This window comes from Poecilia reticulata, linkage group LG7 (genome assembly GCF_000633615.1).
Source record: "Poecilia reticulata strain Guanapo linkage group LG7, Guppy_female_1.0+MT, whole genome shotgun sequence".
In the NCBI taxonomy this organism is placed as follows: Eukaryota; Metazoa; Chordata; class Actinopteri; order Cyprinodontiformes; family Poeciliidae; genus Poecilia; species Poecilia reticulata.
Window position 1 is genome coordinate 25,545,045 of NC_024337.1, and position 13,559 is coordinate 25,558,603.

Genomic DNA, 13,559 nt, shown 5'->3' on the forward strand with positions numbered 1-13,559 from the left:
GTGTGTGTGTGCATAATTCATAGAATTCTGCACATATAATTGCATATAATTAGCAGTTCATAGAACTGCTAAAAAAACACGTCTGTTTTATTTGATTTCTGACAGGAAATTAATAAGAACAGAAGTTTATGAATTCACCTCTCTGTAGAGCATCTTTTTAAAAACCCAAAATGCTGCTTGCTTCTTAATCAACACCATAAAATAAGGAAATATTTTACCATGATGATGGCAACAAGGTAGAGGTTCTTGTCATGTCCAGACAAGCTGCAGCCAAACTACCATTTGGAATAAAGGGCAAGAAAGAGGGAGAAGAAAAACGGTGTCATCAAAACAATCCAAATGTACACACACACACACGCGCACACATATCAAAAGAGTTGCAGCGAAACAATTCAAAACAGAAGACGTGCACTAAGTCAACAGATTAGCACCATGACAAAGTTATTCTTGCTCAGAAATAGGTCTGAGCAATTTGATGATTTATCAGCTACTGTGTTTGCACATGCATGAAGAGACAGCGACTCGTAGCTTAGCACCAGAGAGGCATTTAATGCAGAATGTGCAGACATGTCTGCACACTTAGGTGTCACATTTTGAAGCATATATACTGTGCTCACAAACACAAGAAAAGTATCACACGGAGGAAGACAAAAAACCTAAACGCAGCACCTGTCAAAAATAAGAGCGCCAACAGTCAAACGCTGACTCACACAGCAACAGAACTGGGTTCAATTTTCTGTTTGGAAAAATCCAAACATGGGAGTATTATGGTTTGACCTATTGTATAGTAGGAAGAGGCAGAAAAACAGGTCCGGATGAAGAAACGACACATGTGAGACAACTTGTCTGTCTAAACTCAGGAAGATCTAAATGTCAAACAACATCGGGTTCTGTTCTTAAAACAACCTCGCTTTTAGACTTTGAGAAAATGTAAAATGAAACGATTTTAGCAACAATTACAATAGGAGAAACAACAACAAAAAAAAGTTCAATTTGTCACATAACTCATTAGGTAATGAAGCACAACTTTCTTGTACATAAGTGAAAAGAACATATTAAAAATGCACAAAAAGTCACAGGAAGAAACACTTCTCAAGCTTTAAGGTTGGTCACATTTCCCATTTTTTGCCCTAGTCTCTGCTCTAAGCTCCTGTGTTTATGGTTTTAAATTCTGACCTTCCATGACTACCAGATGCCTATATTCCTCCATAGGCTCAGACATGAAATCCCAAGGATGAACTCTGACCTTTTGCCCTCCCACTGATTCCAGACAGATCTTACAATTGGCTGCTTTCCACCAGATGTCTCTAAACCCTAGTGCTGAATGAAATGAGAACCAGGCTCAATTTACATTATGAGCCATGAATGATCACCTCCTTACCTCTTGTAAATAGATGCTTTCCTGTATATGTTCAAACATCTTTTTTTTTTCCTACAGGAAGGGTGATGGAGAGATTCCACTTGCCTAATTGCATGTTTTGCTTGCAGAGTAAACTTTTGTGCAATCCGAGTTTGGTCAGTGTGAAAATGTTTTGCTTGCAAAATGTCAGCCAGCTAACATCATCATTATCTTAAAATAAAAGCAGTGAAGTGAAGACAAAACAATGAAATATTGTTTTTTTTTAACAAGCATCTTTTATGCATTTGGAGAATTTTTATGTTTTGTTTCAGATGGAAATAGCTGAGGGAGAATGCAGCTGCAACGGATTGCTTGCCGTTTTGTTTTCTGTTATATTTTAAGTGCCAGGCATTCACACCAGGTGTGCCAATGATACCTGTCAGCAGCTTTACTCTAACTCTCATTGACTCCAACAGCAGATTAAAGTTTTTGCTTTATGAAATTCTTAAGCTAACAGAAAAAAGTGAGAACATTATAATGAAGGAAATGAAAGAAAACAGCAAGGAATGTGCTTTTGCTTTTCAGTTGGCTTAGATTTTGGCTTGTGTTTGTGGTCAATTTCTTGTGTTCTGTTTTTGTGTATTGCTTTAGACATTTATTTTAGTGTTAGTTTTTTTAGCTTTTGGTTCATAAGATCCTTTGATAGCTTGCTTGGCTCCATCTATTGTTAGTTTCTGTGTTAATTTATCTCCTTCCCTCAGTTTCCCTGCTCAGGTTTCTTCGCAGTTACTCTCCCTTCCACAAAGTTTTCACACCTGCTTCTCAAGTCACTCGTTCACTGTAACAGTAGCTAAATCAGTTTCATTACCTCTGATCAGTGGAAAAAGTGTCACGTCCAGCATAAGGAAGTCTGGTGAGTTGTGTTAAAATAAAGTTTAAGTGCCTTAAAAGGAAACTGTCAATTGTTTATAAAATGTGTAGTTACTTTGGTGGTTCTTTCAGATTGCAAGGAAGAGCAAGACATTAAGCAGATGTTAGGAAGGCAGAATTACATATAGATCAGTTTTTGTTTTGTTTGCCATGTAAGAAGGGCCTTAATATGTTTGTTTTGTACTGCCGCCATATCAATGAAATTTACAGAATGGTAGATAACTTTTAAAACATGACCTCAGGTCTTTCCCTCTCTGTCGTGCCCTGACAGCTTTGACCAGGAAGGCTATACAAATACTTAATGTCCGCCTTTATATTTTCTTATACTACATTTGTTAAAGAGAAATCAAAATCTGCAAAAATATATCATCAGCTTAAGACACAAAATCTTGGTAATTCCAATTCAATCTCTATAAATTATTAATTTTCTACCATCACATTGCCACTGCTGAAGCCGTGAGGTTAAAATTAGGCAGTTATTTCAGTTTTTCTAAAGCTTGCATTACAGGTAGCAAAAACAAGCAGAGGGTAACTGTTCTTTGACTGAGAACATCACTTGTTTTTCCAAATGATTGAAAACACAGATGACATTCCTGCCAGTCTCTGAATCACAACTTCAGTAGAATTTTAAAAAGAAATGCACTCATATGTGGAAAATAATTATGCTTTTACCTGCTGACAACACCATGTCGTTTATTTATTTAGTTGGTTATTTATTATTGCACATAGTTACAACAATTACAAATGTATTGTAATCCATTTACTTAAAGTCCAATATTAAGCTACAAATGACAACTGGAAAAACACATTAGTAGTATAACTAACATTTTCATCAATAACATTTTAGGTGATTAAAAAACAAATAAATTCATCAATTCTTTCCTGTTTACCATCAATTATTTGTCACATATGTTTCAGATTTTAGATTATTTTTGTAGAATGTGAAACTGAAAGGTTGGGAACATTGACAGATGACATATTTAGCTTGTAACAGCACAGTTGCCACTGCTTTTTTTTCAATCAATATTTGGATGAAAACACAATAACCAGCGTAAAAGATGAAGGGATCGTCAACTCCAGTTCTCAAGACAAAGTGTCCTTTGCCTAATCAGATTTATGAGTTTTCTGTATCAGGCTTCAACATGATAAAGCTATTATATAATATATATAAGTTATATTAGCAATATTATGCTTTTGATCTAGTCAAGTCATCATCATTATGCCTCTTTTATATCTTAACGTCCTCCAAGTAACACATATAGCTTCATAACAGTTCAAATTTAAAAATAGTTCAACTTAAAAACTGATGAACACCCGATATGACCGTTAATAACAAGTGTTTATTTTCCACAAACTTGTAAGTAGTGTAGCAATGGTCAGCCTCTGGCTAACCCAGCATACATCATAGTTTGCACTAACATGCAAGACATTCAGAATTTTGTACAAGTCTCTTCAGAGTTCTCTGTGGCTCTTGCTCCCTCTTCAACATATAGTCCACACTCACACAGATTACACACAAATACACACATAAACAATGCACACAGGAATACACTGGTGCTAACAGAGAGAAAGCAGTAACTCAACTTCAAAGGGAAACCTGAGAGGGTCATGAATAATCACAGACATCTTTGTCTGAAGGGGAAAACAGCACTGTCCATCTGCCCTCCATACACATAGAAACATGAGTTCATATGCCTTAAGCTGTTTTTAGCTCTGGCACCGGGTTCGCTTCTTAGTCCGTGACAAATTGGTGCAAATCTGTTGTGAAGTCAAATAATTTGAAGGAATACATTTTATACTTATTCATAAATGAAACATACTTTTATGCCAGCAGGCCACAGCCACGAAACGCAGTTAACAGATGAATTACACCACATGTACGGAATCAGTGAAGATGGAGATTTTTAGTTCACTTCTTTTCACTAAGCAACAAATTTGACGGAATAACAAACTTTTTCTAAAGCAGAAATTATCTCTCTTTTATCTTTATTTCACAGAGCAAGACAACGGATTAGGACTCTTTAGAAAGTTAATTTTGAATGTGCAGTTGTAACAATAAAAGCAACATGAACCTGAGGGGAGGTTTGATGAACCACACCATGGGATTTTTGCCTTTTGCGTCCTAAAAAGAAGTCATTGAAAACTTGTCAGCTTCCATGTTGGTTCACACCAGCCACAAAAATCACTTAAAATTTCCTGTTTTTTTTTTTTTTTACCTTCCACAGTTTTATCTTTGATACGCAAGTTTGATGTGTAATTACCCAGGAAAATAGCAGCACAGATACATTGACGTTAGTGCAAAAATAAGTGATGAAATCACAAATTGTTTTTATTTATTTTAGTATCATTTGTTTTTTGATGTTGATATTTAATTTGAAACTAAATCAACTTGACCTGTCGGGATACGGCTAAATCGATGTCTAATGTTGGTTTGTGTGATTAGATGTTTGTTCGTCATGACATTCCTGCTTTGTCAAAGCCCGGAAAGAATTCCATATAGGAGTGGCAGGCGTAGAGTCTGTGTTAAATTCACAAACTTGCCTTGAAACACAAAAATACAACTCCTCATATAGAAAAACTGTATAATAATAATAATAATAATAATAATAATAATAATAATAATAAAGTTCAAAGGCACGCCCATACAAGCACCAGGCTCCTCCCTCAGATAACCTCCGTAACTTCATGTTAGACACTGAAGCTCATCAGAATCTACAAGTCTTTTGAGGGTTGTGTAACATGAGTGGGAAAGAAAGACAGATAGAAAAAAAAGAGGTAGAGAGGGGTGGGGGGACAAGGTAACCTGATGTCCCAGGAGTTTACTGAGCAGTAAATGACTTCCCATTGAAGTTTGGAGAACCCCGTTTTATTTTTCTTCTCTAATCTTCATTTCTGTTCTCTCTGCTCTGCTGAAGCTCGACCCGGTCCTCCCCTCTCGCTCTCTAAACAAACCCAGAAAATGATTGTGTGTGACGCAAAAATGCTGACAGCACATGGCACCACAAACATTAGCAGTGTTATCTTGTAAAACTTTTTTTTTTATGGCACCTCCTGTGTGCTGTTTCCAGCTGGAATTTTCTCCCCAGCAAGCAGGACTAACTGCCTGCTGCTTAACCTCAGCCTTACCAAGAGGGCTTCACTCTCACTAAGAAGCAGGTAAAGGAGGAAAAGAAAAAAAGGAAAAGAATCTTTAAAAATAAACGCCATGCACACTCCTCAGGTTTTACCTCAACTCCCAAATCAGAAGAACAAAACTCACCACGTTATAATGCTCCTTCTCCTCTCTCCACTGTTGGATAAAAGTTGAAAAGTAAGTCAGCTATATTCCTCTTCACTTTGTTGTCCCCCCACAGAGCTGCAGAAAAATTATCCCAAAATCAAAATCCCGCTTCTGCATCCAGGTCTTGGGCCATCCACTTCAGTCTGTGTGTGCCTCCCACAGTCTGTGGTGATCTTTAGTGAGAGTCTCCTCCCTGCAGGTCCTAGTGCTGGCGTCATTCATGTATTCCTTCCTCTGTGCGACTCTTTCTGAAGCGCAAATGCTTTTAAGCAGTCCTGTCACTATCGGGTCCCTCCTGACAAACTTCCTTGAGATAACCTTCTACAAAAGTTTGAATAGAAGTAATTAACCACTAACATGTCAAAGGAGTGAAAGTCAAGAAAACCGATTCTCAAACACTTTGATAAAATTCCCACGCCGTTTAACTCCCAAGAGTTGAATTTGTAAAATTGCGCGTGCCTAAAAACAAGTTTATTTGCACACGCAAGCACGTACAAGAAAAGAAGTTTGATGGTCTGGTGGAGTCAGGAATTTATTTAGTTCTGCTACTTGTCATCGGCGGACAATGTGAAGAAAGCAAAGAAAAATGTCAAAACGGGCGACTGTGATATCCCATCACCCTAGTAGCTGCCAGCCACACCCTGTATTCAGCAGACTCCCTCTGCTCTGGTATCGCAACACTTCTCTGACTTTCTTGTTTATGAATATATAAGTCTTATCATAATGTCTTGGACGTGTTTCTGCACAGTCTTTCTGGTTTTGTGCGCGTCTTCCCTTTCATGGTTTCCCCTCGACCTGAACCGTATCATTGTCAGAGCCCCTAGCGCTGAACACTCAGATATCCCAACCATGCCAACCAACAGAAGAAAAAAAAAAAAAAGGAGAAAGGAGGGATTGTGTGTCAATGTCATCGCTTTTTATTCTTGCTGGGAAGATTAAACGTATTGTTTCATCTGAAAAATTAAGATATATCGAGTTAAATAAAAGAAAACTTTACGGGTTTCAAATTAGCCTTGAAAGGAAAACCAGTAAAAACATGAGAAGGCTCTCTTACCGCTAAAGAGTTTTGACCCCATGGGGTTGACTTCAAACCCGAGCGAACATTGTTCCCTTTCAGACGTCCACCAGTATGCATGGGTGCTTGTGTGTGTTTGGCCGTGCGTACAAGACGGTCACTGTCAAAACCGCCTCTGTCCTTGTTATCACGCCTCTGAAAGGGGAAACCCCAGATATTGAACTATGGCCCTGCACCCCGCTCAGTGGTTGGTTAAGGGGCGAGAAAGGCTGAAGAGGGTTGAGTACTTTGACTGAGAGGGTGGAGAAGAGGTCAAGAGTGCAACCATATTCTCATATTTAAGGCATTTTAAACACAGGGGCTTCTGCAGATGTCATTTGTGTATAAATTTGAATGTGTTTTAGGCCAAATTTTTGGATATAATGTAATATATTTTTTTCCTCAACTGCATTTATTAGAGTACTTTAAAACATCTTCAAAGATTTTTATAATCCAGAGACAATAAATTGTCTGCAAGAGGCAGTTATCTTAAGGTGCAGTATTTTTTGTGCTTGTGCCAGGATTTCAAGCAGTTAATGGGGAATTTATCATTGTAACAATGAATAAAGGAATACCACATAGATCAGGGGTGTCCGAAGTCGGTCCTTGAGGGCCGGCATCCTGCATGTTTTAGTTCTCTCCCTAGTTAGTGGTAGTAACAACCTCCTCAGCAAGTCAATGTTCTCCTCCGGCCCTCTAACGAGCCATCATTTGATGCAGGTGTGCTAAACCAGGGAGAGAACTAAAACATGCAGGATGCCGGACCTCGAGGGCCGACTCTGGACACCCCTGACATAGATGAAGAGACATGCAATCTAGACAACACATAAAAAAACTCATTGTTTTCATGATCGCACTCAACAACGCCTTTTAGTCTGTCGACAATTTTCTGAATGACATAGCAGTCAAGTGGTTGGACAAGTTTTTCCATGGCACAAAATGTTGTTTCAAGACAGAGACTGTCCACACACGCATAACTATTACATCAAGCAACACGAGTTGTTCACAATATTCTAAGTATTCTTACTTCTCTGAACTTCAGAATCATGTATCTGTTGTTTGTCTTTAAGAGAACTCCATTTCCCAGAATGTAAAAACTGGTTAGAGCTCAAATTGGACAGCGTTTGCTCATGTAGTTGCAGGACTAACCCCAATTCCTGCCATCTATTCTAGCGTATGTGAATGTCATAGAACTGCTACTTGTCTATTTTTCTCAGAAATGTTCAAAAAAGTTTATTTTTTGAACAATAAATCAACACTGAAATACAGAGGAAATGTCTTGAATGAGCAGTTTCCAAAATATGTTAACTTTTTTCTCTATTCAAGGTACAGTGCAAAATCATTTTGTCTAATAACATGTGAAACAACAGATGCACAAAGGTGCTGGTGAAGCCCCTTGTTTGCAAGTTAAAATATATATTTTTTACTGTCAGCCTCAATAACTAATAAAAATGATTTTGTCCAAGAATAAAAACATATTAAATGATGGTGAAACTCTGTTCTTAAGAGGCTGAATTGTATTTTGAAATCATTAACTGCTTATTAAACTCACTATTATTGGAATAATGAGTTGATGTTTAATATAAAAAATGGAAAAGACCAATAATATCCAAAAAATAATACGTTGAGATATATTGCTTTACCTTCTACATTCTGCAATCTGTGCAGAACAACTTTTGCAATGGTTTTAAAGAGACAAATGCTGGATTTTGTCAAATTTTTCCCTTTCTGGTGCACAATTAGTTGTTAAAAATTAGACAGGTATGGACTGCATGCAAGCTTGTCAACAGCAAGCTCATTTCACCTAAGACAGCCTGCTGCAATTCGTGCAAAACAGAATAAATACAAACCTCTTGAGATCTAACCTTGACAGTTGCATGGTTCCCTCACTCTGGTTTCCGGTCTTGGATTTTCCCAGACTTCTCAAACATTTTCCTAATGTCTTACTCTGCAAATAATGAAAGACATACATTAAGACCTTGTTTGTTCCCAATTATCCGTCGGGATAGTTGGGAAATTACGATTTGATCTCCTAAGTTCCCAATTATCCATTATTGCTTATCCATTATTGCTTGATGGGACAAACTCCCTTTCATCTGAAGCCAGACACACCTCTTGCCAACAGTTGATTTAATAATTGAGGACTCTTCCTGAATTATGAATCCTCTCTTGTTTATTAAATGTGTCTTTGTGTTACACTTTTAATGTGTGTGTTTAAGTCTTTAAATATGACATTTCTTTAAATGTTCTGTATGGAAGGAACTTGGTCGATGAAGTTAAAGTTTGAACATACAAACATTTGGATTAAATATAAATTATATTAATATACGTGACACGTTTTGCATTGACAGTAAATAGTTATGACATGTTACAACATCAGCAGCAGTGCTTTGTAATGCTTGCAAAAAACTAGCATGAATCACAGACAGTCTGTTAATTAGGTGAGCATCAGGGAGATTATTTTGACATATTCAAAACATTATTTCATCTAGCCCCCCGAGTCACAGTGAAAACCTTCACAAAGATCACCGATTGTGGCCGTCTGCCTGGGTGTCCATATGTGACATAGAAAATAAATGAGTTTCTTAATATCATCTGCACTTTTGTTAAAGTTAGTCACATCCATGCATGCATGTTGTCCTGTGAGGTAACTGAATAGCCGTTGCTCTGCCCATTAGATAGTTCATCCTCCTACACCCTCATCATGGCCTTGTGCTGACGCACCCCAGAAGCCTCTTCACTCATTGACTCTTCTGTCTCCTTCCACCCACGGTCTCGCTATACAGAATTCAGCTATTGTCCCACTAGGGACGGACACAGAGGAGAAAACAGCCCGGTTTGGTTTCAGACACATCATGCACAGTATGCACAGATGGATCTGGAATCACTGCAAAACATATACTGCACGGAGAAAAAAAAAAAAATGTGTATATCCTGGTGTGTGATCCCCAACATGATTTCACAATTTAAATACCTTTCTAGCTGTTCCCACACTTGTCCTCCAAGTCCAATCTTCTCTCAGTGGAAATCAAGAACTTTATTAAACCCAAGCCCCTTGTGTGTGTTTATGTGTTCCTGTGTCTCTTACTGTGTTTCTACATACTGGGAAAGTGAGTTTAGTAACCTTTAGCCTCTCTCACCATTGTGTCTGAGATATGCCCCACTGCTACTGAAACATATTCCCAGAGTTCTCTGCGAAATTTTAAATCTACCAACATCTTGTGTTAATTTCACGTCTGGGTCTTTGCCAAAGTGAAGAGATGAGAGTCAGTATTGAGATTAGGGACAGTAGAATTTCTCAAATACTCTTTCAATATTCAGCAATATCTGCTTTAGATGTTACAAACTTTTTTTTCAGTGGTTCAGGTTTTTTTTTTTTGTTTTTCTTTTTAATTTGACACTTTAAGTTCTTAGGCATTTTTCTGAACTTTATATTTCAGTCATTTTTATAAGTCTTGTGTCTTGTTTAATGACTGGCTGTTCTACACACAAATTATCCCATGTTGGAACTCCAGCATGATAATCTGCTGATTTACAGGCCTCCTCTCAAAACATTTTACTGACTGTACTTACAAACTCAATATGGAATACTTACCTTGTACAAGAACACACAATGTCAAAGAGCCAGAGCTAGTAATGGTTTTAGCAAAGTAACAAAAGATATGTACAAAGACATTAACTATGAGCAGGAAATCACTTAACACTTACCCTCACCGAAATTGCGAAATCTTGCTGTGGTTAAACCATAAGCATAGCCAAAGACAGAACAAGAAAACCTTGTCAATCTCACAATCTTACCCTTAATCTAATTCCCACACGGCATTTCCGGCGTTTTTGTGGTTTGACTTTTGCCGGTTCTAGAAAAGCAAAAGTCACAAGGAGTATTTCTCGTTTTACAGAGATTATATGAGATACACAGTTTCAACGGTCATTGCCCTCCACTGATTGTGACAGTGATGTGACTCACCCGACTGCAGCACATGTAAGAGCATATTCTCAACATGTTACAAAGCTCTTGAAGATCATTCTTGTCAATTTGTTAAAGTTTTTTTTTTTTTTCGCTTTCACTTGTCATTAACCCTGCATAGCTGAGCAATAAGCAAGCACAAGCAGGTATCTGTTGATTTGCGGTGTTGCCAACAAACACTTGGTATCCTACACAATTAAACATCAAAACACATCACAGTTTCTTGTGGATATCTTTATTGAACCCAGCCTCTCCATCTGCTAGCACAGAATAATGAAAATAAAAGTAAATAAAAATAAAATGAGAAGTTACAGAAGTAATATTTTGCTGCACAAGCACTACTTGTTTACACCTGCACAAATTAAGAAATTAATAAAAAATCATTTTGTATTTAAATAAAATATTTCATGACTGTTGACCTAATTCTGTTTTTACCGTCTTACATCAAGCACACTGAAAATAAATATAAGAGAAATATGTTCATTTTAGTTCCCAGTTTACATCTAAATTGACGTAATTCAATTTGCCACATGCGCCGATGTTTCTTTTGTTAAGTAAAAGTTTCTTCATATCAATGTGGATCTAGTAGAATTCCACAGAAACTTGCAAACAGGTTGCATCAACTTACCAGCTGATGCAATCTGTTTTTTTTTCTCCCAGTCATGCCAACATCAATCATCCTAGCGATGTTTTCCAATGAAACCTAACTGTAAAGTCTTGAGATGGGCTTATTGAATCTGGATTTATTGGAAACATATTTTTTTAAACTGTGGATTGAACTCAGCATTTTCCAGACCGTGAATTCGTCTTGGAGGGGGAGTGGGGTAAGCCTGTCTTCTTCTCACCGTTTTTGACTGGAATGATGATGATGGCATAGACCATGCTACACAGGCTACCTGCTTTGTCAGGCGATTGTTCCTGGTAGTCGTGGCAGATAATGCATCAAATGTGCTGATTTACATGATTTTTATACGACTACAGAGAATTTGATGCTAGTTAAATACTAGTTTCAAGATAATCAACTGGTATAGAGCAACATGCAAAAATCAAAAGCTCTGAAAGGTCCAACCTCGAACTTATACCTTGAAGTGAGTCATGCAGTAATGACAGGTAACATAATTACTTGACAGGAAAAGTCTGATTTTTATTAGCCTACGACCAGCAATTTTTTAAATTACGCAAGCCTGAGTCAGTTGCACATTATTACTGTGCAATCAGAAAACAATGGGCGATTTGATGAAATGTGATAAATTTTTAACTGTTAGACTAGGAGAGGCTTCAGATGCTGGATTCAAGATGTTCTTTTGCTCTAGGGACCTTTGCTACTTGGTGAAATGAGTCAGGCAAATAACAGACCTGTTTCAACATTGCACGTTTGCCAAAATGAGCACACTATTAAACCAATGCTCCATTTTCGGTTGGTTTTCTCAGTTACAAGACCTTGAGGCAAAACCTGTCAACATTAAGAGACGGAGGCAATTCTGTTTCCTATTGACTACATCTTTGGCTTCATCCAGGTAAATAAGATAGCAACCCAACCTGTTTTCCAAGGCCACAGTGCTATTTGCAAGTTTCTACTAATTCTCTTGAAGAAAGTATTTACCTGTCGTTCAAAAGCACGCACTAATGATTTAACCAAGGAAGGGAAATTGTCAGTTTGTTAGTATTTTAGAGAAATTTCAAAACTCAACCGCAAAATAGACAGAATGTTTGGGTGAGAAGAGGTGAAAAATGTGAGTTAGTTTTGAGGGGTGAGTAAAAAAAAAGACACCTGGTATCTGAACAAAGCTGCAGCTGTTTTGGCTTTTCTCTTTGAAAACCCCACAGAGTGTCTTTGAAAAGGGTTAAACTGGGTCAACATGCGCACTCGTGCACATACCCCCTCACATACCAATAGGAAGGCATTTATACATGTGGCTCACACAGGTCCAAACACAACTTGTCAAATGAGAAGCTGTGTTTCCTTAGGTTGAAATGAAAAAGGTTTAATGTTTCTGTATCAGTGCATGTTTATGTGGAGATGCTCAAGTGACATTAAGTGTATTAATATAAAACTGTAATCCTGCTATATGGCAGTCTAGTCAATAGTCAATAGTCTACGGGCTATTAATTATTGCATGGTTGCTTTCTCTGACAGGGTTATAAGGTTAAGCCCAACAAATATACATCTATTTTTTTCACCTTATGACGCTTAAGAGATCCCAGGGTGTTTCCAGTTGTGACTAATCTGAATAGTTTAGCAACCAGGTGAAGGCATGCAAGAACCCTGAAGGTGATTACAGTATATGATTGGAATGCATGGGAGTTGAATTTCGGTGGTACTGTATATGTAGTAATATTGTATTTTCAGGAAAACCTCAATTACCACATTACAAACATAATAATTTAGACCTCACACCCACACATCACTAACAAACAATCCAAACACAGTTTTGCCTGTTGCTATTGTAATAACTGCCTAAAAGTTAATGCACAACAGCAAGGTTGCAAACACTCTAATACTCTTTTGGAGTAGATGCACCTGAAGAAGCTCCTACTCTTTCTGACACTTTGGTTTCAGTGCGTTATCCCAATAATGCCTTGCCATTATGCTCTTTTCAGTCTTTCTTAGATACATTGGATTGAGGAGTAGCTTGTATGATACTCAGATTTTCATCAGGTGCTTGTTAGTTGCTGCCACCACTACTCTGGAGGAGTTATGTGAGAAAGGTGCGTGGGAAGGGTGCTCTGTGAGGTGGAAGATCGGCGGGGGATCAGCGGCTCAGAGGAGGAGCTTTGTGAAAATAAGCAATGCTTCATGAGAGCAAGCGTTTAGGCATCCCCAAATGGCTGCCACCAGAGATTCAAGAATTCTTCAGACATGAGCTTTACAACATTATGACATGATGTAAAGCTCAATAAGGTCATTTATACACAATGTTACTGATTTCCAAATGTTTTAAATGTAGACTAAAACGTAGAGTCAATAAGAAGCTAGCTAAGGGGTCAT

General features: G+C 37.7%; 1 protein-coding gene across 4 annotated transcripts in view; it reads right to left on the reverse strand.

Annotated features, from left to right (window-relative positions):
• The window catches only part of ngfa (nerve growth factor a (beta polypeptide)), a 21,631-nt gene extending 15,006 nt beyond the window's left edge, over positions 1–6,625 (reverse strand). The window contains exons 1-2 of one of the 4 annotated variants that reach the window (XM_008413808.2): positions 5,529–5,777; positions 219–275 (exon numbers count right to left, since the gene is read on the reverse strand). The gene's annotated coding sequence lies outside the window, so the exon portion shown is untranslated. Of the gene's footprint in view, positions 1–218; positions 276–5,528; positions 5,779–6,603 lie in introns of those variants that run through there. The other 3 variants (XM_017305625.1, XM_008413809.2, XM_008413807.2) reach the window with 3 other exon arrangements.
• Between the last annotated feature and the right edge of the window lie 6,934 nt (positions 6,626–13,559).